The sequence below is a fragment of the Strigops habroptila genome, chromosome 21 (genome assembly GCF_004027225.2).
Source record: "Strigops habroptila isolate Jane chromosome 21, bStrHab1.2.pri, whole genome shotgun sequence".
NCBI lineage: Eukaryota > Metazoa > Chordata > Aves > Psittaciformes > Psittacidae > Strigops > Strigops habroptila.
Genome location: NC_044297.2, coordinates 166617 through 191081, shown reverse-complemented (window position 1 = coordinate 191081; position 24465 = coordinate 166617). Strand labels below are relative to the sequence as shown.

At 50.6% G+C, this 24465-nt stretch overlaps 1 long non-coding RNA gene across 2 annotated transcripts; it reads left to right on the top strand.

Moving 5' to 3' along the window:
* Positions 1 to 1257: 1257 nt before the first annotated feature.
* Positions 1258 to 23979, top strand: LOC115618502. 2 transcript variants are annotated; one of them, XR_003994812.1, is made up of 3 exons: positions 1258 to 1270; positions 6000 to 6006; positions 23876 to 23979. It is a non-coding gene; the product is annotated as an uncharacterized LOC115618502 (long non-coding RNA). The 2 variants fall into 2 exon arrangements; XR_003994813.1 differs by lacking the exon at positions 6000 to 6006 and adding an exon at positions 3056 to 3059.
* Positions 23980 to 24465: the final 486 nt, after the last annotated feature.

Sequence of the window (24465 nt, the reverse complement as noted above, 5' to 3'; positions counted from 1 at the left end):
GAGGGGCCCAGAACTGACACAGGATTCGAGGTGCAGCCTCACCAGTGCCCAGTGCAGGGGGACAGTCACTGCCCTGGCCCTGCTGCCACACTGGTGCTGAGCCAGGCCAGGATGCTGGTGGCTTCTTGGCTGCCTGGGCACAAGCTGCTCATGTTCAGCTCCATCCATCAGCACCCCCAGGTCGTTTCCCATGAGCAGTTTCCAGCCGCTCTGCCCCAAGCCTGGAGCGTTGCAGGGGGTTGTTGTGGCCCAAGTGCAGGACCCGGCACTTTGCCTTGTTGAACCTCATCCCATTGGCCACAGCCCATGGATCCAGCCTGTCCAGATCCCTCTGCAGAGCTTCCCACCCTCCAGCAGATCAACACTCCCACCTGACTTGGTGTCGTCTGCAAATTTACACACCCCAGTATGGAGCAGTGAGGACCAGTATGCACCAGTACAGACCAATATAGGCCACTATGGCCCCCGGTACTGCTGGGGTTTCAATATCCCAGTGCTCCCAGTACCTGCCGCAGGTGCTCCTGCTCATCCCCCACACTACCTCCTGGCTGGTGCTCTTTTGGGGGCAAAACCCCGGACTCTGGGGCTGCCCCCTAGCTCCCTGATACTGCAGGGAGGCGGGGTTGGGGTTTGGGGTGCCTCATGCGGTGTAGTTTGGTGGCAATAAGGAGCAATTCGGGGCTGGGTGGCTTTGGGGGAGGCAGCTTTTTTGGGGGAACTCCAGTTGGGGTGGGAGTGTTTGGTGGAGCCCCTCCAGGATTTTAGGGTGCCCTGAGCTCATCTGGGGGGCCCGGGGTGATGGGAGTGTGCAGCTCACTTTTGGGCTGCCCCAGACCCCATCTGGGGGTCCTGCCTGCTCTTGTGGTGCTTCAAGGAGATTTGGGGGTACTCCAGGATTTGGAGGGCACCACGATTGCTTTGGGTGGCTCCAGGGCCCTTTGCGGAGCAGCGTGGGTTTGGAGTGCCCCTTTATTGGGGTGCCCCTTTTGGCAGGTCCGCCCCCTCTGACCCCCTGAATTCACTACTGAACCCCTGCAAGTCTGGAGGGCACTTTGGGGGTGCCAGTGCCATTTGGGGGCCTGAAGCAATTTTGGGGTCGCCCCAGTGGATTTGGGGTCCCAGAGTATTTTGGGGGACCCCCAGGGAGAGTGCTGGAGGGACCCCGCTTTTCGGGACACCCTCTTTTTAGTGGGCTCTGTGCCACTGCGCTGAGCCAGGGCAGCTTTGGAGCTGCAGGGTTTGGGTTTGGGGGGATTTTGGGTGCCCTGCAGTGATTTTGGGGTTCAGGCTCATCCCCAAAACTACTCAGGATGGCACCACAGTAATTTGGGGAACTCCCTCTCTCCCAAGAATGGGGGCTACATCCATGCCGGGGCACCTGAATCTCATTGGATGCCCCATTTAGCCCCATTGCCATAAATGGCAGGAATTTGGGGGTTTGGAGGGATTTGGGGGTTCAAGGGACTTTTGGAGGTTTGGTGAGTTCCCCAAAACTCGCTGTAGGAGGCACATTATATTGGTGGACCTCCCATGTGCTGAAAACAGGGGAGTACATGGGTCCCAGGACACGTGAGTTGCTCTTGGGTGAGCAACCTTCCCCCAGGGAGGAGGTGTGTTGAGGAGAAGAATTTGGGGGTTCAGAGGGGATTTGGGGGTCCAGGCGGTATTTGGGCATTGGGGGGGATCCCCAAAACCCGGGGGGATCCCGGTGTGGTGTAGGGATTTGGAGAACAACCAATGTCCAAAAAATAGGGGTTACATTTGTCCCCGGGTACCCTGACTCTTCAGGGCCCAATGTTGGCCCATGGCAGTAAATGAGGGAGATTTGGGAGTTCAGAAGGGAATTGGAGGTTTGGGGGGATTTTGGGGTTCATGGGAGTGTCCCCAAGCTTTGCGGGGGGCAGAGTAATTTGGGGGACCACCAGAGCCCTCAAGCAGGGGCTACAGCCACCAGAGACCACCCCACAGATCATTGGGGAGGGGGGAACTGGACATTTAGGGGGACCCTGCCAGGGGTGCAGCCGGGGGGTCCCCCCTAAATCTTAACCTGTGAGGATGCTGGCAATGAGCTCATCCTACTGCCCTTGGGAAAGGATGAAAATAAGAGGAGGTCCCTGGGGGTTGGGGTGACTCCTGCCCTCCCGAGGGCTCTGACTGGGGGGTAGAAGTGGGGTTCAGCGATCCCCCAAAATAGCTGTGGCACCCTGCCACCAAGCCATTAAAATAGGCTTGGGGCAGCCACTCTGGGTAGACCTGGACTCCTATTGCCCTGGCAGCAGGCTTGGTGCAGTAGTGCACTCTGGGTAGACCTGTCACTGTTTTGCAGGCGTTGCCAGAGCCCACCAGCTCCTTTCCACCTTCTGGAATGCCTGGTGGGTGTTTGCAGGCATTGGCGGTATCTGCCAGGGCCTCCTCCTCCTTATAGAACGGCCAACGCTCTTCCTAGGGCCTTGCCAGAGCCCCAGCCTTGCCCTCTTGTCTGCCAGAATTCCCAGTGGGCATCCTTGGGCTTTGCCTTAGTCCGTGAGGGACACTCCTGCCTTCTGCAGTGCCTGAGGGCTTCCATTGCTGGAACCCAACAGCTCGCATTGTGCCTTCTGGAATGCCCGGCACAGGGATCACTAGAACCTGCCAAGGCCCTGCCACCTCCTGCACTGCCCAGCGGGCTTCTGGGCTGTGCCTGCGCCTGCCAGGGCCTTTGTCACCTTCCAGAATGCATTGCCAGAGCCCAGCAGAGCACTGCAGCCTTCCGCAATGCCCAGCGCTGGCCTGGCCAGCTGGGATGGCACCAGCACATCTCCTGACAGCTTCTCCTCCCTTTAGAGCACGCACCCACAATGTGTTTCAAGCGAATACTAAACTAGGATTAAAAAGTCAAAGAACACGTACCTGGATGCGCAGGGCAGCCAGGGGAGATGCAGCCTCCCCAGGGAGGGGTCTCCTCTGCACTGGTTCCTGCAGGGCTCTCGCTCCTTAAATAGCCCACGGTCACCATGGGGGCCCCATCACAATGGGCATCTCCACAGGGACCGCCACAGCTTTGTGATGGCAGCAGCATCGTGCCCATGGCCACTGGGCACCCAGGGGTGCTCCAGGAGTTGCCGCGGGGGGACCAGCCTCTGCCCAGCTGGCTCGGGGAGGTCCCTCACGGGCTGCTCTTCCTCAGTGCCTTTTGTCCAGAGGTGGAGCATGCGAGGGGTCACAGCTCAACCTGGGCAATGGAACAGGGAGTCACATCCACCTACGAGAAGTAGAGAGTGACTGTCATTCAGCAATCAGAGAATCACAGAATCCCAGACTGGTTTGGGGTGGAAGGGACCTTAAAGCTCATCCAGTTCCAACCCCCTGCCACGGGCAGGGACACCTTCCACTAGAGCAGGTTGCTCCAAGCCCCTGTGTCCAACCTGGCCTTGAATACTGCCAGGGATGGGTCAGCCACAGCTTCTCTGGGCACCCTGTGCCAGTGTCCCACCACTCTCACAGGGAAAAACTTCCTCCTGAGATCTCATCTCAATCTACCTTTGTGTAGATCTATTTGTTGGTAAAAGTGTCAGCACCAATGACTGAAACATGAAGCCTTGCTTTCAATGGGGACACTCCATCATTTGTCATTAAACCACAGAGAAAACAGAAACTCAATGCCCACTGCAGTGGAAAAAAATATTTATTGCAGATTGCTGCAACGCTGCTGCCTGAGCAGAGGAGAAAAGAACATCCTCGAGGTAAAACAAACCCCACCCAGGTCCCATTAACAAGAATAGAGCTAAAAATGTCTGATCACAGAAGTTACTTATTTCTATGTATGACCTGCACATGTAAACTGATGGTGCGGCACTGCAGGAGATCCTGCTCCAGAACCTGTTAAAATTAGCGTATTAAACATTTCCAGTACAAAGATTTCATCATTTGCCTTCACGTCACTATAAAGCACAGCCATTCAAATCTTCACAGTGGCTGTTGCTATAAATACAATAGCTGAAAAGTGAAAAAATTACTTGTAAGACCTATTTAAACCAAAGTTCTAACCCAACAAATACATTGTCTCCAGAATTGAAAGTCTGAAGAATTTTTAAAACAGTCAAATTCTGCACTAATGTAGAAGATTGGCTTTTTTCACTCAACTGGTAGAAAATATAGAGAATATAATGGAAGAGCTGTGAAAACTGGAGAGACCCATTCCCTCCAGAGCTCAGCTGAAATCCAGTTCCAATCCCAACACCACAGCACTTGTCCAGTTTGATCGAAGTCGATTCTTCATTAATGTGGTGATCACGGGAGTCAGGTTCAGATCCTCAAATCCACAGCAGCGGGGACAGGTGCCACAACGTGTCCCGTGCGGTGATGGGTGTTCAGCCACCATGGAAGCAATCACATTCAATATTACGCAGCATCACACAGTTCAATTCACTGGCTATTCTTACCAAAAATCAGATCTCCTTCAGGTGCACACTGGACTTTCCCATCCTCCCGCAATACCCACCAAGTGCACCCAGCTCCTTCAGCAAAAGCAATCCCACTAGTGGGTTTCCCTTTGTCCAAGGCAGGAATAATCCAGACTGGTTTCCCCAGCACATCCTTTAAGTGCACCACAGGAACTTTATCTTCCTCTATGGTATGTAAAAGTTCTGTTTGGGCTGGGCCAGCCCTGTTGGCAGATTCCCTGGTGTTGACCAACCAGGTGGCCTTTGCTAAGTGTATCCCAGTGTTTGAAAGTCCCACCACCCATTGCTGTCAGCGTGGTTTTCAACAGCCCGTTGTACCGTTGGATTTTCCCAGAGACTGGTGCATGGTAGGGGATGTGATACACCCACTCGATGCTGTGCTCTTTGGCCCAAGTGTCTCTAAGGTTGTTCTGGAAATGAGTCTCATTGTCTGACTCAATTCTCTCTGGGGTGCCGTGTCACCACAAGACTTGTTTCTCAAGGCCCAGGAGAGTGTTCCGGGTAGCGGCCTGGGACACACAATCTGGGCTGCTGCATTGTGGCGAGATGTCACTGCCTGGGTGCAGAACCTGATGGTGAAGGTATGCCACGTAGATGCTCATGTACCCAAGAGTCAGGCCACTGAGGAACATCAGAACAACCAAGAAGTTGTTGCTCAGGACCCCATTTGAAATCATCATTCTTCCAGGTCACGTGATAGAGAGAGCTTACAACCAGACTGTAATTTGGGATGTGCATTCTCCAGAACCCCACAACACCTCACTAAGCTTGTGTTTCTTTCTTAGTAGTTGGTGGAGACATTACTGTTATCTTGATCACACCTGTGGGGATCAGACAAAGTCTATCTTGCCATTTTATTCCTCAAAACTGAATCTCCTGTGCAGGTCCATTGACCTTACTTTATTTTCTTCCCTTTCTCAAAAGCTTCTGCTGCTGTATACATGCTGATACACATGCTGGTCAATCAATGTATTGCAGGTGTTCTGGAGCTTGCCCCTGTTCCAGTGTAGTCTGGAGCAGCCCATGGCAGATGGTAGGGCTGTGCTTCCACCCCTGGGGCAGTCGATTCCGAGTGTACTGGATGCCCCTCCAAGTAACAGCAAACTGGCCTGCACTTTGCAGCCAAAGGGCCTGAGAGAAATGCACTGGCAGGATCAGTTGTGCCATCCCACTTGGCTGCCTTTGACTCCAGTTCAGATGGAAGTTCCAGCATGGCCGGTACAGCAGCACTCAGTGGCCAGTTTCCACTGGTGTGCACTGGACTGTCTCTGGATCTGTAGGTAACTGTGCATTGTTGGGATCCAAAGAAACCATGTCTAGCACAGTCAATTCCCTCAGGTACTGGACACCTCTCTCCACTGCCATCCGCTTCCCTGGCTTACATACAACATCTTCCTGGAAGGGATACCTTTCCCACACAGCTGAGAGGAGCCACATCCAGAGGCTGAGGGATTGGGTCCCTTTTCCAGTCACCTTGTCAATGCCTGCTTCCTTAGAAAGTAATCCCAGTAATCCCTCTAATTTCAGGCTACTAGCTCCATTATCCTAGCATCGGAGCAGCCAGGTGATGATGTGCTCACCTGGACGACTGCCAGAATCTTCCCATATATCCCGCAGCTCACTCAGGGACAGGGAGTGAGAGGTTTCGTCTGGTTCTGCCTCCTCCGCTGTTGCTTGTGCTGGCCTTGCCTCATCCTCTTTCATTACACGAGCTGACTCTCGTGTCCATTGCTTCTGTACAGGGGTGACTGATAATGGCACAGGTTGGTTCTTCAGTTCAGCTGCAGGGCCTGTCACTGGGGTTGAAGCAGCTGCAGTGTCCGTTGTTAGGGTTGGAGTAACTGCAGTGCTTGTCAAAGGAGTTGGAGTAGTCACAGTGCTCATCACTGAGGGTGGAGTAGCAAGAGTGCTCATCGCTGGGACTGGAGTAGCTGCAGTGTTTGATGTTAGGGTTGGAGTAGCTGCACTGCCTGTTGCAGCAGTTGGAGTAGCTGCAGTGTCTGTTGTCAGGGTTGCAGTAGCTGCACTGCCTGTTGCAGAGGTTGGGGTAGCCACAGTGCTCATCGCTGGTGTGGGAGTAACTGCAGTGCTCGTTGCTGGCTTTGGAATAGCCACAGAGCCTCTTGCTGGCGTTGGAGTAGCCGCAGTGCTCATCTCTGTGGTTGGTGTAGCCGCAGTGTCATCAGATACAGTGACCTTCTCCTCTCCCTGAGAGTACTGGATAGTGCTAAGCAGGGCTTGGTGGGCATGGGCCAGGCCCCAGCACGTTGCGGTGATTTTGCCTCTGTGCTATTGCCAGGACCATGCTTTTTCCAACCATTGGAGTAGTTTTTCTGGGTTCTGCACTTGTTCAGGGCTGAAGTTCCAAAGCACTGGAGATGCCACTGGCCTAGGTACTTGCCCATACTGTCCCACACACCCTGCCACTCAGAAATGTCCAGCCTCAGGGAAGATCTCTTGGTGGTATTCTGAGAGAGTTGTTTACCCTTAAGCCATGTGCAACAACATGCTGGTTCCCAGCCAAAGGAGCACGTTGGTTTCAAGGGGATTCAAAGGAGATTCAGAATCTTTGAAATTCTCAAATGCTGCTGTAAAGAGCTTGCTGGGGAGGGGGAAATGTGGGGGGACGTCTCCTCCATAGGTTGGCTCTCTGAGGAGAAAAGGCAAGAGGTATCACTACTAATAGTTCCCACTACATGGCTCCCAAACTACAGAGGTGACGGCAATGCTGAGAACACAGCTCAGAATAAAAAATTCTAGGAATAAGATTTCATCCTTTGTCTTAACATCAAGACACAAACACAGCTCTTCAAACCTTAAGATCAACTATTGCTATATATATCAATAGCTATAAATAAAGCTATAAATAACGTGTAAAGTTAGAAGCTAAATAACATGTAAAGCTAGAAGAAATCCAGGGGCGCTCACCAACATGTATTAGTAACATCAGATCCAGCTCAAAAAACTTGACAGAGCTGTGCCTTGCAAAACTGTGCACGCAGCCACATTTCTGGGTGGGAATCTCAGCTCTACCCTTCCCATCTTTAAGACACCAAATCGTAATGTGTTGCTTGCTTTTTGGAGCCCTCTGCTGCTGCTCCATATGTATTTTGCAGGCAACCATTTCCTGACCTGGTCCATTGCCATGGGCATGTGGCAAAAATCTGTGGGGTAAAAAAAGAAAGAAAAAAGCCGCCAACCAACCAAGTGATATTTCTGTTCCCCTGAGGAAGTCAAGGCCCAAAGACAAGCACTTGGAGTTTACCTGTAGGCAGAAAGACCTTCTCACTATCACCTGTTCTAGAGTATGAATCTCTTCTTCAAATATCGTATAGAATCAATACCCTAAAGGTGAAGGATTGTTCAGAGCCTGCAGTGTTTCCTTCTAGTATGGCAAAAAAAAGCTTTTGACAACTGCTACTTGTGACTTTACAGAAGACAAAAGGTCATCACATTTGCTAATGAGGTATCAGTGATTCCAAAACTCACAGTCTCCACCTTGAGTCTGTCGTTACTTAGTGTTAAATATACAAAAAGCAATGCCTGTGCATAGTAATAGAAATACAACCACATTCTTTGACAAAGTTGTGTCATAACAGTCCGAAAAGCCCATGAGAATGAAACTGAACTGAACACTGAACACTGGGTAGAGCCAGTACACCCCAACACACCTCCTGCTGCTGCAGGATACCCACTGCACTGTGCTATTTGTTCTTGGAAATGTGCTGTCTGTGTGTATGACAAGAGGACTGCTAACCAGGCCTTGTGAAAACCCTTTGGCTAGCAATGCCTTTGTCTAACATCCAAAACACAACTCCTAGGCATAAAAACTAGGAGGAGAAAGGAGGTCTCTAGTTCACTACCTTCACCACCCAGAACTCACATTTCATGAGTGAGGAGCTAAACCTCTCCATTCCTGGGGACATTTACCTCCCTTTAGCACTTACCTGCTCTGCACTGAACAGTCCTTCCAGAACAAACATTTCAGGGGTCTGGGCAGTGATCCAGTTGTTCTCTCTGTCCTTCAGGGGCTTCCTGTGTGGTCACAGTCTTGCACCATTTCAGCAGCAGCAGCAGCACTTTCTATGGACACACTGGTGTAGCTTACAAAAAGAAGTTCTCCATCACAGCCTTCTGCAGAAGTTAATGCTTGAGCTGCTTCCATCAGAAATGATGTGTCTGCAGCTGCAGGAGTCAGAGGTGCCAGCTGACTTTCCTCAACAGCAGAAGGTGTGTCACTGTTCCCACTATCAACCAGCTGTGGGTGACTTCTGTTAGACTGAGGGGTTGACATCTCGCTCTCCACAGGTTCCAGTGTCACTATACCAGTGCTGGACGACGCACACATCTCATTCAAAAACTGAAACACGTCTTCAAAACTTAATTCCTCCATATTCTTCTCTTCATCAGACGCACGATGTGCACCATCAGAGCGCAGGCATTCAGCTGCAGAAGGTGGCTGCACTGCAGGACTCTGGGAGAAACAAAATCAGGGAACTCTTCTATCAAAAAAATCACAATGATTTTCAGTCAGGGATGATGGATTTTACTGCTTCTGAGGGCTGTGCAAGTGGTTACTGATGATCAATATACAAGCAGGGCAGGATGATCAATGCTGCATCCCTCAGCAGAAGCTTGGGGAAGTGTACAATACTCGTGTTGTCCTGCTCAGAGGCAGCCAGGGACTGACCTGGCAGCACTGTTTTTTTACACCCCTGCTTGCCTTTGGGCTGCTCACATGCAGGGGACCTTCCACCAGTCTCTGCCCAGATGCACCAGCACCTTTTCACTGGCAGATCCCTGGCCGCAGCTGCATAATCCAAGCAACCACTAACCAGGAAGTGGTTAACCAGTAAGTTACCAGGCCACTTACTGCTTAAGTAACCAGTCCACCTCTTCTGACTCCATGGACTTGCTTCTCCAAGCAACTGATTTTTACTAGACCCTTTGGACAGCGTATTCCTATTAACTTTCAATCTAGCCACACCGCCCCCCCTGATGAATCCTCTGGGACCATTTTCTATCCCAGACACTGATCTCAGCCTTCTGAGATGAGAACTTATGTGATTGTGACTTCCCATCACTCACACTGATCCTCATGTGCTGGAGAGAGAAGCAGCTCACAATGGAAGTGAGAGGACAAAGATGCGCTGCATGAAAAATAAACACCGGCCTATCAATTGCACAACTGGCTGTTGGCTATTTCTAGCCTTATAGCAACATGTTATCCGGGCCATAACCTGCCCAGCTCGGGTAAGCTCATATTGAAAAAGAAAAACATGCATAAAGGAAAAAAGGTTGATATTTGCAAGACAAGAAACGAGATGATCAGGCTTGCATAGGTCAACCCTTTTTCAACACACACAAGCAGAACTTGCTTTGCTTGTCCTCTGTGAGGAAAATAATAAAAAATATCTGCATGCTGCTGGAATGTAAAAGGAAGCCCGGGCATTTGTATTGAGGTTCTTTTGCTATTTGATAAGCCAGGCCACCCAATAAGGTGCAATTTCCACCAGAATTCTAGAAAGCATTGACAGGAAGTACTGGAGTTCTCATTAATAGGACATTTCTGAGGTGGTGCCCATTCCAAAAGTCACCTTAGTTTTTCTCATTCATCCAACGAAACTCAGGACTGCCGCAAGCTGTCTGGGACAGAAAAGTGGAGTTGCTTCCTAGTTTTTCCTTAATATTAAAGAATCTCCTTTTGTGCAGGCAAGGACATTCTTCAAAGATAAACGGAGACTTGTGAACTAAAGCGAATTCTGGTGCAGTCAAACATAACACTTTTACAGTAAAAAAACTCCCCAGCGATGAGGACACCCACGATGCTGCTGCCCTGACATCTTACCTGCATGACAGCACTGCCCCTTTCATGTTCAGTGGTGTTTTGAAGTGGGTATTGGGAAACCACGTTACTTTCTCTTTCTCAAGCAGATCCATTTCCAAACTTCTCTCCTTCCTGCCACAAGCCCAGAACCCTGCAGTCCATGTGCGGGGTCTTCTCCGCTTCCCCCTCCTCTCCGTGCGCTGCACTCACCTGCACAAAGCCGCAGTCGGTGTACGCCGGAGCCGCAGCGCTGACGCTGGCAGTCAGAGGCTCTCCCTGGGTGAGGGGTGAACAACACTGCAGCGTGGCTGGAGAATTCAAACACAGCGATCAGACTGCCGGAACCGGTGTCCAGTGTGCACACTTCTATTGCTTACTTGGATTAAACACTGCAGTAATCACTCAGTGAGCTAAATGCCAGAAATGTATTATGACCTCCCCACTGATTGTAAGACTGATTTCTTCACCTTAAAACATATTTATTCTAAAGTATGTGTACATGGATTAAAAATATGTATCGTAAAATTGACCTACACACAGAGAAAAACTTCATAAACAGTCTTCTGTGTCTTAATATCACCTTTTTGATTTGGCTGCTTGAATGTTTCATCACAACATACCCCAGAAAGTGGATTCACACAGGAAGGGCCTGGATGTTCACACACACACGGAAACAAAACTGCCATCTTATTCCCAAAAGCAGCTCTGTAGATGAAGCAGTATTCTGCAGGTATTAGTCTTTGGTGACATGCAGAGACAACTTACAAGTAAAGGCATTATTTGCAGGACAGATAATCTTTAAAATCTGCAGTCCTTCTGGGAGAGAGAGAAATCCTTGATGAAATCAAATCTAAGCCAATGTTTACATTAATTAAATGTTACAAGTATAACTTGAGAAGGCCAAGTCTGATTTCTTTGCAGTGCCTGACACCTACATGGGATTCCTCACCAGACAGTTTCTACAATGACCAATATGGATTTTAGTATCTATACCTATTGCCCTTTTTACTATGAAGTTGATGAACTTTTGTCCAGTTTGGAGCAACAAACACGGGAGCTAAACAATACAGAGCGAGCTAGTGGACATCCTTCCACAGCAGCACGAGACACGTGTCTGACTCGTGTTATTTCAAAAGCTCATTCTGAGCCACTTTAGGATGAAAACTGGACATCTTTCAGAAGAACATTCTATGACCTGCAAACATACATGGATGCACAGGTGGTCCCTTGCCCATGGGATGGAGCTTGGTGTGGTCCCATGGCTTTTGGGGTGATCTTAAGACGGCCAAGCACCCATAGTGTCACCCTGGGGTGCCTTTAGTATGACCTTAATATGGCCAAGCACCCATAGTGTGGCTCTAGGGTGGCCCAAAGTGGCCTTGGGGTGACCTCAGGACAGCCAAGCACCCGTAGCATGGTGCTGCGGTGGTCATGGTGGCCCTGGGGTGACTTTGGGGTGACCTTAGGATGGCCCTGGGGTGGCCCAAAGTGGCTTTGGGGTGACCTTAATATGGCCAAGCACCCATAGTGTGGCCCTCGGGTGGCCCTTGGGTGGCCCAAGGTGGCTTTGGGGTGACCTCTGGGTGGCCAAGCACCCACAGCATGGCCTGAGGTGGCCCTTGGGTGGTTCTAGTGGCCCTGGGGTGGCTTTGGGGTGACCTCAGGATGGCCAAGTGCCCGTAGTGTGACCCTAGGGTGGCTTTAGTATGACCTTAATATGGCCAAGCACCCACAGTGTGGCTCTGGGGTGGCCCAAAGTGGCTTTGGGGTGACTGTAAGATGGCCAAGCACCCACAGTGTGACCCTGGAGTGGTTCTGTGGGCCCTGGGATGGCTTTGGGGTGACCTCAGGATGGCCATGGAGTGGCCCTTGGGTGATGCTGGTGGCCCTGGGGTAGCCCTTGGGTGGCCCAAGGTGGCTTTGGGTGACCTTAGGATGGCCAAGCACCCATAGTGTGGCCCAGAGGGGATGCTGGTGGCCCTGGGATGGCTTTGGGGTGACTTTAAGCTGGCCAAGCACCCACAGTATCACCCTGGGCTGTCCTTTAGGTGGCCCTGGGGTGATGCCGGTGGCCCTGGACTGCCCCTGGGGGTGCCCCTGGGAGTGTCCCCCCCTTGGTGGCACTCACGCTGCCGAAGTACTTGTCGAGCAGCTCCATGTAGCTGTGCATGAGCTCCAGCATGATGAGCTCACTGTCCTGCCCCTCGATGGCGCAGCAGAAGTACAGGTTGGCGTACCTGGGGGGGCAGCAGGGATTGGGGAGAGCTGGAGCCAGAACCGCCCCTAAAGCACCCTAAACCACCCCAAAACACCCTCAAACACCCCAAAACACACTAAAACCCCCCAAAACACCTAAATCACCCCAAAACACTCTAAACCTCCCCAAAACGCCCTCAAACACCCCAAAATACCTCCAAATCACCCCAAAACACCCCCAAATCACCCCAAAACACCCTCAAACACCCCAAAACACCCCCCAAACACACTAAAACACTCCAAAACCACACAAAAAACATCTTAAACCACCTAAAACCAGGGAACCCACCTTGTATCCTAAGAACACAGTAAAAATCCCCAAATCACCCCAAACCACCCCAAAACCACACAGAAACCACCCTGAAAACACCTTAAAACACTTAAAACCACCCTAAACCCATGCCAAAACCATGGCGCGGGGTGGTGGAACCCGCCTTGCAGCTTAAAACCACCCCAAGCCACCGCTAAAGCACCCCAAAGCACCCCAGAACGCCCCCAAAATACACTAGAACACCCTAAAACACCCCAAAACTCCTTAAATCCACCCTAAAACCATGGCGTGGGGTGGTGGAACCTACCTTGCACCCACCTAAAAGCACCCCAAAACCACCGCATTACTGCAGCATGCAGTGGTGGAACCCACCTTGCACACGAAAATCACTCCAAACCACTCCAAAACAACCCTAAAACCATGACATGGGGTGATGGAACCCACCTTGAACCCTGAAAACACCTCAAAACCACCCCAAAACCATAGAAAGGGGTGGTGGACCCTACCTTGAACCCTAAAACCACCTCAAAACCATGGCATGGGGTAGTGGGATCCACCTTCAAACCAAAGCCATCTCTGGCATTTCTGGGCCACAGAATACAGTCCCGGCACCGTTTGCTGGGTCTGGGCCAGAGCCTGGGTCCTGTATCTTTGAGCTCAGAAATGAGCACCCATTGGGCGTCTCTGGGCTCAAAGCTAGGGCCTGGCTGGGAGGTGTTGGGCTATGAGAGAGGGGTGAGCTGGCAAGTGGACACCCTCTGGAGGGGTGCTTTTCAGTAGGTTTAGGTTCCAAATCTTTCTTGACATGAAGCATGCACAACCACCAAGTGAGTCCTGGATACTCTTTATCTCAGGGCTGGACAGTGAGCAATTATGACACATCACATTCATCTACATGTCGTGACAGTGACTCATTTATGACCAGGCTCAGTTCAAAAGCAGAAGCTGTAACTGGCTGGAGCCAGAGCTGGGGAGCTCCTGGACACCAAGGAGCTGGAGCTGAGGAGGGGATGAAGCACCAAATGGCGCTGAAGCTGGACATGACCTGCAGCTACAATGGAACTAGAACCATTCATGGCTGGACCTGAAAAACAGGAGAGCTTAAAGAGAGATCTGAGGCTGCTGTAGAGCCCGAGCCATAAGTGAGCTGGAGCTGCAAAAAAAGAGCTGTTAGAGGAGAAGAAACCACCTGAAGCTGCAAATGAGCTGGAGCCACGACGACCAGAAACTGAAGCCATCCATTAGCTGGACCTGAATCAAGAGCACAAACTAACAGGAACTGTAAATGCGCTGGAGCCAAAACTGAACTGGAGATGTCCAGGAGCTGTGGCTGAAAGAAAAGGGAACCTGAACCAAATCAAAAACCAAATCCCAAAACCAAACACCAACTCTAACAAGAAACACAATCCCAACCCAACCCAAACCCAAACACAACCTCAAAACAACCTTGCCCCCCCAAAAAAAGGGGGGGCTCAAACACCCGACCTGGAGCCGTGCCCAAGCTGGAGCTGAGCTCTCCTTTCAGCATCGTGGACAGGCAGACGCAGGGCAGCAGCAGTGTTGGCGCAACAGCCCGGCTGATTCTCGAGGCTTTATAGTCCACAATCTGTGGCTCCTCCGTCCATCCCTGTGCAGGACAGACGTGGCACAGTCAGCTCCTGGCAGCGACTGGGAGCTCAAACTGGTCAGAGTTGTCTGTGAGCTGCAGCTAAACCCGGAGCAGAAACCAAAGCGAGCTGCTAACGAAGAGGATCTGGGTCTGAAAGAAATAGGGGCATGAACCAAAATGCAAAGCAACTGAAACCAAAACCCAAAACCTGGTCAAAAAAGCAAAATGAAAACAAACAACCAAAATAAAAAGGAAACCAACCAAAACCAACCCAAAAACAAATCCAAAAGCAAAGCGGGGCCCAAAAGCTCAACCTGTGGCTGCTTCTGTGCTGGCACAGCACACTCCTCGCCTGCCTTACCAGGCGGGTGCAGCTGGCTGCTGCGAGTGCTACTGCGCTCCGGGGGCGGTTGTAGCCTAGTGGGCTCTCAGGGAAAGCAAGTTGTGTGATCCTCAGGGGCGACGACAAGTCCCATCAGTAAGGGTCTTTGGAGGCAAGGGTCTCCTGTCTCGGGGTGATTTTTAGTATTATCATGAGCCACGTTTCTGTGAAACACAATTGTCTTCTGTCTTGTTCCTCCTGACAGAATTACACCTGCTTTCCTCCTCTTTCTGAAGTTAGTTGTTATCCTTCCCCTTATCCAGAAATTTCTCTGATCAGTGGGCTACCTCTCCTCGAGCTCTGGGAGCTTGAAGGAATTCCTTGCTCCATGTAATTCTAAACTCCAGTTTTACATAACCATCACCTCTTCTTTTCCTTCAGTGTTGTACGTGGTCATTCTCTTCCCAGCCATGGTCAGTCAGTAAAGAGTCTTGAGAAATAGAGTGAGGAATTAAGGCAGGAATGAACATATCCCAATCTTGTTCTGGATGGATTTCCAGCACCTGTTGCTGGAAATTAACCCTCACCTTCACCACAAGAAGACCTAACACCAACCGTTCAGAGGCACAAGAACTGTTGCTGCCAGAAATCCATCTGCAATGGCAAAAATCTGTAGGGTAAAAAAAAGAAAGAAAAAAGCCACCAACCAAGTGGTAGTTCTGTTCCCATGAGGAAGTCAAGGACCAAAGATAAGCACGTGGAGTTTACCTGTAGATAGAAAGACTTTTTCATTATCACCTGTTCTAGAGTATTAATTTCTTCTGCAAATATCCTATAAAATCAATACCCTTACCCTAAAGATGAAGGATAGTTCAGAGCCTGCAGGGTTTCCTTCTAGTATGGTGAAAGAAAGCCTTTCACAACTTGTGACTTTCCAGAAGACAAAGGTCATAACATTTGCCAACGAGTTATCAGCAATTCCAAAAACTCACAGTCTCCACCTTGAGTCTCTTGTTACTCAGTTTAAAATATACAAAAGGCAATGCCTGTGCACATTAATAGAAATACAAACACATCCTTTTCAAATTTTTCATAACAGTCCAAAAGGCCTGTGCAAACAGAGAAACAGAGAAACTGAACACTCTGGGGAGAGCCAGTACCCCTCAACATGCCTCCTTCTCCTGCAGGATACCCACTGCACTGTGGCACTTGTTCTTGGAAATGTACTGTCTGTGCGTATAGCATGAATTTTGCTGACAAGGCCTCATGTTAGCATGAGGCTAGCAATTGGCTAGACACTGGCCCTTACCTACTCTGCACCAAACAGTTCCTTCAAGAACAAATATTTCGGAGAGTTGAGCTGGACAGTGATCCAGGTCTCTCTTTATTTCAGGGGCTGCCCGTGTGGCCACAGAGTATTGCACCATTTCAGCAGCAGCAGTAGCTCTTTCTGTGGACGCACTGGTGTAGCTTACAAAAAGAAGTTCTCCTTCACAGCCTTCTGCAGAAGTTAATGCTTGATCTGCTTCCGTCAGAAATTACGTGTCTGCAGGAGTCAGAGCTGCCAGCTGACTCCCCAGTGGCAGAAGATCTGCCCACCACCCTCAGAGGCAAGAACTTTTTCCTAATATCTATTCTCAACCTCCCTTCTGGCAGGTTAAAGCCATTCACCCTTTTCCTGTCCCTACAAGCCCTTGTTCTCCCTACCAAGACACCAAGACGGGAAGCAGCAGAGGAACTGCTCTTGCCTCAGCAGGCTGGTGCTTGCAGGGTTTGGCAGTAATGCTGTGGCAGCTCCCCAGGGGCTCCCCACCCAGCCCTGCTGCGTGGCACAGGGGCACTGAGCATCCCTGCATGGGCATGGCTCTACAAGGGCATCACCCATGCGGATAAGGTGCCAGAGCCATCCCCTAGCCAGTGCCTGCAATTGCTCTCACTTCTCGGAGCAAAACAATTCCTTGTCAAGTCTGCTCCCCTGTCCTGGGTTCAGCTATAGCAGTCATTTTTCTCCTTCTTAGTAGCTGGTGCAGTGCTGTGTTTTTTAACTTTCAGCCTGGGAACAACGCTGATAACACCGATGTTTTTAGTTGTTGCTAAGTAATGTTTACTCCGACCAAGGAGTTTCTCAGTCTCATGCTCTGCCAGGGGGGAGGGGAAGCTGGAAGGAAGCAGAGACAGGACACCTGACCCAAACTGGCCAAAGGGGTATTCCATACCATGGCACGTCATGCCCAGTATATAAACCGGGGGGAGTTACCCGGAAGGCCCAGATCACTGCTCGGGTCGGGCTGGGTATCGGTCGGCGGGTGGTGAGCAATTGTATCCTCTCCCCTTGTTATTTCACTAATCAGTATTATCATTGGTGGTAGCAGTAGTGGTTTTGTATTATACCTTAGTTACTGGACTGCTCTTATCTCAACTCGTGGGACTTACTTTCTTCCGATTCTCCTCCCCATCCCTTTGGGAGCGGGGGGAGGAAGAAGGGGGGAGTGAGCAAGTGGCTGCATGGTTCCGAGTTACCGGCTGGGCTCAAACCACGACAGAAAGTGGAACCAAGTCGTGCCTGTTCCTGCCTTTGTGGGCTTATCAGTGCTTTCTGACTCTCTTGTTGCAGGTGCCGATCTCCTGTGCTTGTTGAAGCCCTGGCACTCCTGCTGCCCACAACCACCCACTGCAGTTTTGCTGTTTGTTTTGAGATTAAAATAGTCTTTTCTCTCTTTGACAATGGCTGCCATACACTGTTCCGGATGTGGTAAAGACTGTCTAGTGGAAGATGTCCCTGCCCATGCACCTGTGGAAAGCAAAAACATGGAGCTGGATCAGGGGTTAAGGAACAGGGGGTTAACGAACAAAGATGAGTTTTTGGGAGAACCTGTGGACTCTGTCACCAAGATCAAACCTCTTTTTCTCTGTCCACTTACAAGGGGTGGATGCCTTCTGTTTGGGAAAAAGCTGCACTTGTCGTCCTCCTCACTGTGGCTCAAGGAGAGCTGTAGACAGAGGGAATGACATCCCGTACTCTGGAGACCTGGGGAAAAGGCTGGGGCAAAGGAGAGGTGCCTTTTGTACAAGAGCATTGGTGAGGGTCAAGTGGAAGAGGAGGAGATGAGAGATGCACAAGTATCCAGTGGCCCCCATGGGGTGCACCTGTGGAGAGGTGAAGGAGCTGGCAAATGTCTTGTGAGGCCACTCGAGAAGGGAGATGTGCCTGAGGGCTGGAGGAAGCCAACCTGAGGTGGGCTGATGACGGGCAGTGCACTGGATCAAGTGGCTGAGTGGCTGCCCCAGAAGGTGGTGGCCCGCGGAGCTAAGCGCAGCTGGAGGCCAGCGCTGAGCAGCACAGCCCGGGGCAAGGGGCGGTGCCCGCAGTGGGGGGAGCTGGTCCTCGCCCTGGGCTGTGTCTTGCTCTGGGGTCCCCAGGCCAGGCACGCCCAGTGCCCCTCCCAGTGTCCGCCGGGGCCGTCGGTCACTTGGAGCCACCAGCGCCCAGTGCACAGGCCGGAGCTGCGCCGGCCGGGAGCAGCGCTGGGAGGAGGCAGGACCCGGCTGAGCGGTGCTGCCTCAGCATCACCCACAGCTCTCGCTGCCACCTTTGCCTTCAGTGGGGCACCGCTGTCCTGGTGCACTCGAGGCTGCTCCTGTCCTGGCAGGATGGGCCAGGCTAGCGGCTGCTGCGGCTCCAGGTGGGCCCCCCCCCGCGGCTCGGGGACACGGGGCAGAGCCGGGCCCTGGCAGAGCTCTGCTCACGCCGCCGCTCTGCCCTGCAGGGAGGTTCTCAGCGATGCCGAGGCGCTGCTGAGCTCCTCCTCCAGGAGACACTGGTCATCGCCGAGTTGCAGTAAGACCTGGCAGCAGGGCAGGGACCCCCTGGCACCAGCCCCAGGCGTCTGCACCTCTGTGCTGGATGCATCAACAAGAGCGGGTGGGGGACACGGCTGTGCACCCCAGGGAGGTCACCTCCAGCTCAGTGCCTGCCCCTCCTTCCTGTAGGTGTGGCACCAGCATGGGCCCACAGCTCTGCCTGGCCCTGGACCAGCTCTGGGTGCTGAGCCAGTAGGGAAGGAGGCAGTGCAGGAGCAAGAATAAGAGTGAATACGGCAGAGATGAGGACGGCACCTCCACCACCCTTCCCTGGCCCACAGGCTCCTGTGCTGCCACTTTCGGGTGAGTCGTGGTGCCACGTCCCATTGCAGGACAAAATCGGTTCCCAGCCATGCCCAGGTGGGAATGGGCTCTGCCCTGTGAGCAGAGCCTGGGCAGGGAGCGGGCAGCAGCCCTACGGCAGGGAGGGTTGGGGATGGGGCAGCAAGGCCTGACGCTGGTTCTTTGCAGGTCCCGGACGCTGAAGGAGCTCTGGGTGGCGCTGCTGGGGTGAGCCGGGGGGATGCTCCAAGCACAGCCGGACAGGGGGACACAGCTCAGCTCCCCAGCTGGGGAGAGGTGCTTGACAAGAGAGAAGAGGCAGCTTGGGGCTCACCCAGCTCTCTCCTGTCCCTTCCTGGTGCCAGGACACCAGAAGGACCAAGCGGAGCCTGCGTGACTCGGTTCCCATCTACCAAGGAGCTGAGCCGCCGCCGCACCGTGAGTGCCCCCCGGCCTGGGCTCTGTCCCTGAGCACTGACCTCCAGCCCAGCAGCAGCGGCAGCGCTGCTCACCTTCTGCCCCTCCCCTCTTGCCCAGTGGAGGACGCTCAGCGCAGGGAGCCTGGAGAGGCTGCTGGAGCGACAGGCAAAGGTGAGGATGGTGCCTTCCTCCCACCTCTGCCTGTGCTGAGGGGCCAAGGATGTGCTGGCCATGGTGGGAGTTTGTACTTGAGGGAGGTGGGGACCCACGGTGCCACTCAGAGAGCAGAGAGGGTTTGGGAGCCACCAGGAATGCTGGCACGTCCTCACTGGTGGTGCTGGGAGGAAACCTGCTGTGTGGAGCAGAGGGCCCAGGAGGGCCAAGGGTCCCAGGCCTGCTGAGCTCAGGCCTCCGGTGCCAGGCACCAGCGTGCCAGTGGCCCTTTCTGCTGTGAGGCTGCTGTGGAATAATTGCTGAACATGAATTAAGAAATTAAACATATTTAAAAATGTAGCATTGTTCACACATAAAGGAAAAACAGACTTTCAGGGTAAGATGCAGCTGCACCTGGTATGCCAGGAATTCACTCCACAGCAGTTCCCGTGGCAACATTGCTTGACGGAGGATGGAGCGGGGTGGAGATTCTGCAGCCAAACTCTGTCCCAACACCAGCAGAGATGGGAACTAGGTGGTACTTAAAACTGATAAGCTGCATACTTGCTGCCCTGAGCCAACAGTCTGTCATCTTTTGGCAAAATGCTGTCCTTTGTGTGAACTTCGCTTCATTACAATGCATTTTAATACACACCTCCATCTCCAATGCTACCCGCCTCCAAGGTGAGACAAAGGTGACCCCCCTTTGAGCATGCTCTTTGAATTTCTTGTGGTATATACCTTTAAAAGCAGAGCAAGAGAATTTTACACCAATAACAACAACGTTATGTAGGACCAGAGTCACTCAAGCTCCACCCTGAAGGTGAAAAATAGTACAAAAGTGGCTGAAGGAATGGGGATATTATGGAAGACATCATCGTGGACGAGTCGAGGAAGATTCCATCAGCAGATTACCCTTGACTCCTAGGATTGGTCGATGGGCTGGACATTTCTTCCCCCCCATAGGGACGCCTTTGGGTAAGACTGGGAAACAATCATTACAGATGCAAACACACTACCTATGAGGTGGCCTGCACAGAGGTCCAAGAGCAAGACTTTGGTTATGTATAGCCCACTGTACATATAAATTGTTTAAAATGGTACCCCATTAGACGGTGGCAGGAGATGTTACCTGCTTTTGTACAGTCAGGTAACTTCACTTTCGATTATTATCCCCCAAATAAAAAAATGCTTTCTAAAGTTACTCTACCTACGAAATTACATTGTACTGACATAAAGTATCCTTTTCCCTCTCTGAAGAGAGCATTTCCAGCAGGCAACAACAAAGACAACTGAACTTGTAAGGTATGCCGGTGATCATTTGAACATTTTAACATATGTATCTTTCTCAAGTCCCCCAAGTTATGCGTATCTCTTTAAAACTGGCTTGTCACAAGTAATAACACCTGCAAAAAGAAAATTTGCTCGGTTCAAATTCTACACCTTTTAGAAAAATTAATCATGTATAATAAAATGTGATTTCTTTTGTGCAAGTTTAATGGTAACACCACAGGCTTCTGATTACCTAATTTTGTTTTCATGTTAAAATTACTAATTTCACTGTCATAGTCTGAGCTATGTAGTGATTGTAATCCACTATTTTTTTAATTCTTAAAAAATTCTCAGCAAAGAGCACTGCCTGTCCTTAAATTACCCAGAAACTACTGAAGAAGGATGGTGCTTTTAGCTTGAAACTTGTTCCCATTCTTCAGAAATATCTTTCATTCTTAAAGGAAGAAAAAGTGCTAATTCTCTAAATAGAAGTATTTGTGCAAGCAAATTATGTAATGCTATCAGTTCTTATCTGGTTGCTTTGCATATGATCGAACTTTCCATATTGAGGCGCCTGAAGACTTTCTTCAGCCAAGTGATATCCAGCTGCTCTCAATGGGAAATTCTGTGCTCCTGCGCCAGCTGGCCTATTGAAAATTGGTCCAGGCAAAACACTACATTAATCATGTCTCTGGGACTGCATTGTGTAAGATGGTCCATTGTAGACCTGGAAGTAGGACGGTTAGCTACACTTGGGAAACGTCCACCTTGAAGGCCAAGGGGGAAGTCCAAGCTAGAAGCTGGCTTGTGAGAGCCATTAAATCTGAGGTATGGCTGTATCAAATCATGTTGGCCCCAGTGGCTTACACTGGCTCCTCAAACGGAGGCAATGTTACGGTTGATCATGGGGCCTCACTGGCTGGAAATGTGGCCTCCCAAGCCTGAGACCAACTGAAAGTTTAACATAGGGACCCTCAAACCTCAAACCCTGCCAGCCCTTTGGACTTCAAAGGCAGACCTCTGCCTCTCTGAGGCAAGAGGTGCCTCAGACTTCAGTGACTCTCCTCCACCAGCCTTTGCTGGAAGTCCTTCTAAACTCATGGCCCCTGCCAGTGGCCCTGGGGGCTGAACAAGTGTTGGGGTTCTGTTTTCCCCTGTTCCAGCCAGTGATCCACCAAACTGAGGTGCACCTGCCTTCATCCATCTCCTCTCAAATCCCACAGCAGCTTGTCCAGGTCCAAGTGGCCCATCAGTTCTGGACCTTGAACCAGCAGCAGGACCATTCACAAAAAGACTTCCTATTCCATTTAGCACAAGCCTTGCAGCAGCCTGCCTAGTTGAAACATCATTGCATTACTACATCTTGCACTAATACACTAATCCTCTGGTTTGCTCCAATGCCTTCAAATCTTGGTCCTGAACTTCCCAGAAACACCCCTTTCTGTGCAATGTTATACCCAGTTCTTCTGAAATGTTCACTGAATAGTGAACATGGTGAATCTTCAATGGTAAATCTCGCTCTTTGTCTATTCTCAAGGAGTGAGAGCTTATAGGCAAAAGGTCTGTTAGAGCCACTTACAGGAAAGTGTCTTTGTGATCTTTCTCCAAGTGGTTCTTTTCTCTCAAAACGTACACTACTCCTGGCTTTTGCTTGCTCCGATTCTATTCCAGACAGGAATGCTTGGGCTTTTTTGCCCTCTCCTCAGATCTTCCACCTCTTATCATTAGAACATCATTAGAACATTTGTCTCTTGCTGAGTGTCTGTCTTCTTCAACATGAGGCTACTTAGGGCCTATCTGACATACCTTGGTTTTTTGTAAGTTGAGGAAATAGGAGATAAATACCTAACTCTTATTTAGTGCGAGAACTCTTGTCTTTCTGGAGAATGTGTACATGATGAGCGTTCTTTAGAAGACTGTGATCGTGACTGCTTTCTACTACTTTAACTCCCTTGTTTTTATGAATCCTCTGTAGTCATGTCCTATTTCTGAACAGCATTGCCGGTTACATGATTTCTACTGCCTAGGTTGCTTTCCCTTTTTCTCTGTTCTCTTATTTCACCTCCAACTCTTTGTCTTCTGACAGAAATTGGAAAGGTCTTTTCAGTTTTAGAACCTGCTTGCTCATTTCAGATACCCTTGCGCTTTCACGTTCCTGGGTTTTCGTATATTTAGTATTGGGTTTCTCAGCCAGTGATGTTTTGTTTAACTTGGTATCAGGCTGCCTCATCGTGTTAGGTTGAAACAGAGCATGAAGTATGAAAAAAATCCAGCATTAATCATAGTATCATAGAATTAATAGGCTTAGCACAACTCCTACCCTGAGACGCTCCTCATCTTTGTCAAAACCATCAATAGAAATATCTTAAAATTTACGAGTTCAGCCATTTAACTAAAAATGACCCTAAAACTGGTAATCACCAGCATTAAAAAAACACAATGCCGTTACAAAAATCAAGTATATTGCAAAATCCAAAAATCAGGTGTTCTTCTTCTATGAGAGCAAATATATTTGAAAAAGACTGGCTTTTCCTTGAGTGAGAAGAGATGGAAGATGAGGATCACAAGCAGGCACAATTTTGGAGAGAACTACCTGCATGTATTCTCTTGCTTTACTTAGTAGTTTTCCTGTATTGTCTTGTTTATTCTGTAAATGTCCTTGAAGTAGCAGCAGCCCAGACTGGTGCCCTTGAGTTCCTGTTTGAGTTTGCATTTTCCAAAGACACATCGCTTTGCTTGGAGGCAGACAGAAAAAATGCTTGGACTCTGCCCTGCTTAAATGATCAAGGGAGTGATAAAAGACAGGCAGTGATGTACCTTATGTTCCCTCAATGCCTGCAGCTGATGAGTTGAAGCACAAGAACTTGCATCTCTGAGAGCAACTGAAGACTGAAGAATCTGAATGCTAAAAGAATGTTCCCAATGATATACTCTTATCTCTGTATCAGCCTGCATGTATCTTCGACCTGTCTCTATTACCTGCATCTAACTCACGGGTAGGTCACTTCTTAATGAACACCAGACTAGAGACAGGAGGAATCCTACAGGATTCGTGTGGGTTTGTGGTGAGCCTGGGAAGGAGCTGAGTCCGCTTCCAGCCCCAGGGCTGCAATCCCAGGAGGAGATGCCTCAGCTAACCAAGCTGAATCCCTTCCTTCAGCAGGGGTAAAGGAGATCCCTGCCTGTCCTGGTCTGCCTGTCCTGTCTAATGATGGGACAAGAAAAAGGCTGCCCACAGAAGTGGTTGTGTCACCATTCCTGGAGGTATTTAAAAGACATGTAGATGTGGTACTTGTGGACACGTCTCAGTTGTGGACATGACAGTGTTCGGTTTATGGTTAGACTTGATCTTAAGGGTCTTTTCCAACCTAAATTATTCTACAGTTCTAGGAAAAGCTGATATTCAGACCAAACTCTGTCTCTCTGCAGAGAAATGACACTGCAGGAAGGCAGTGTGTCTCCCAGCTGAGGAAGGGAATATAAGTTCTTGCTTCAGGCTGTTTCCCATGGTGTTCCCCTGGAGCCCCAGGGAGCCCTGGTGGGAGCCCTGGAGGGAGCCCAGAGGGGCAGAGGCAGTGCTACCTTGGGCTGGGCCTCTGCTGCTGAGCTGGGCAGGGTTCCTGGGATGCAGATGGGTACTGATGATAGATGCAGAGACACAGCTCTGGCCAGGAGCAGGGTTGGGGCACTGCCTGCAGGCACCGAGGGGAGACCTGCGAGCCTCAGAGAGCTTAAAGGCACTTGGCAGTG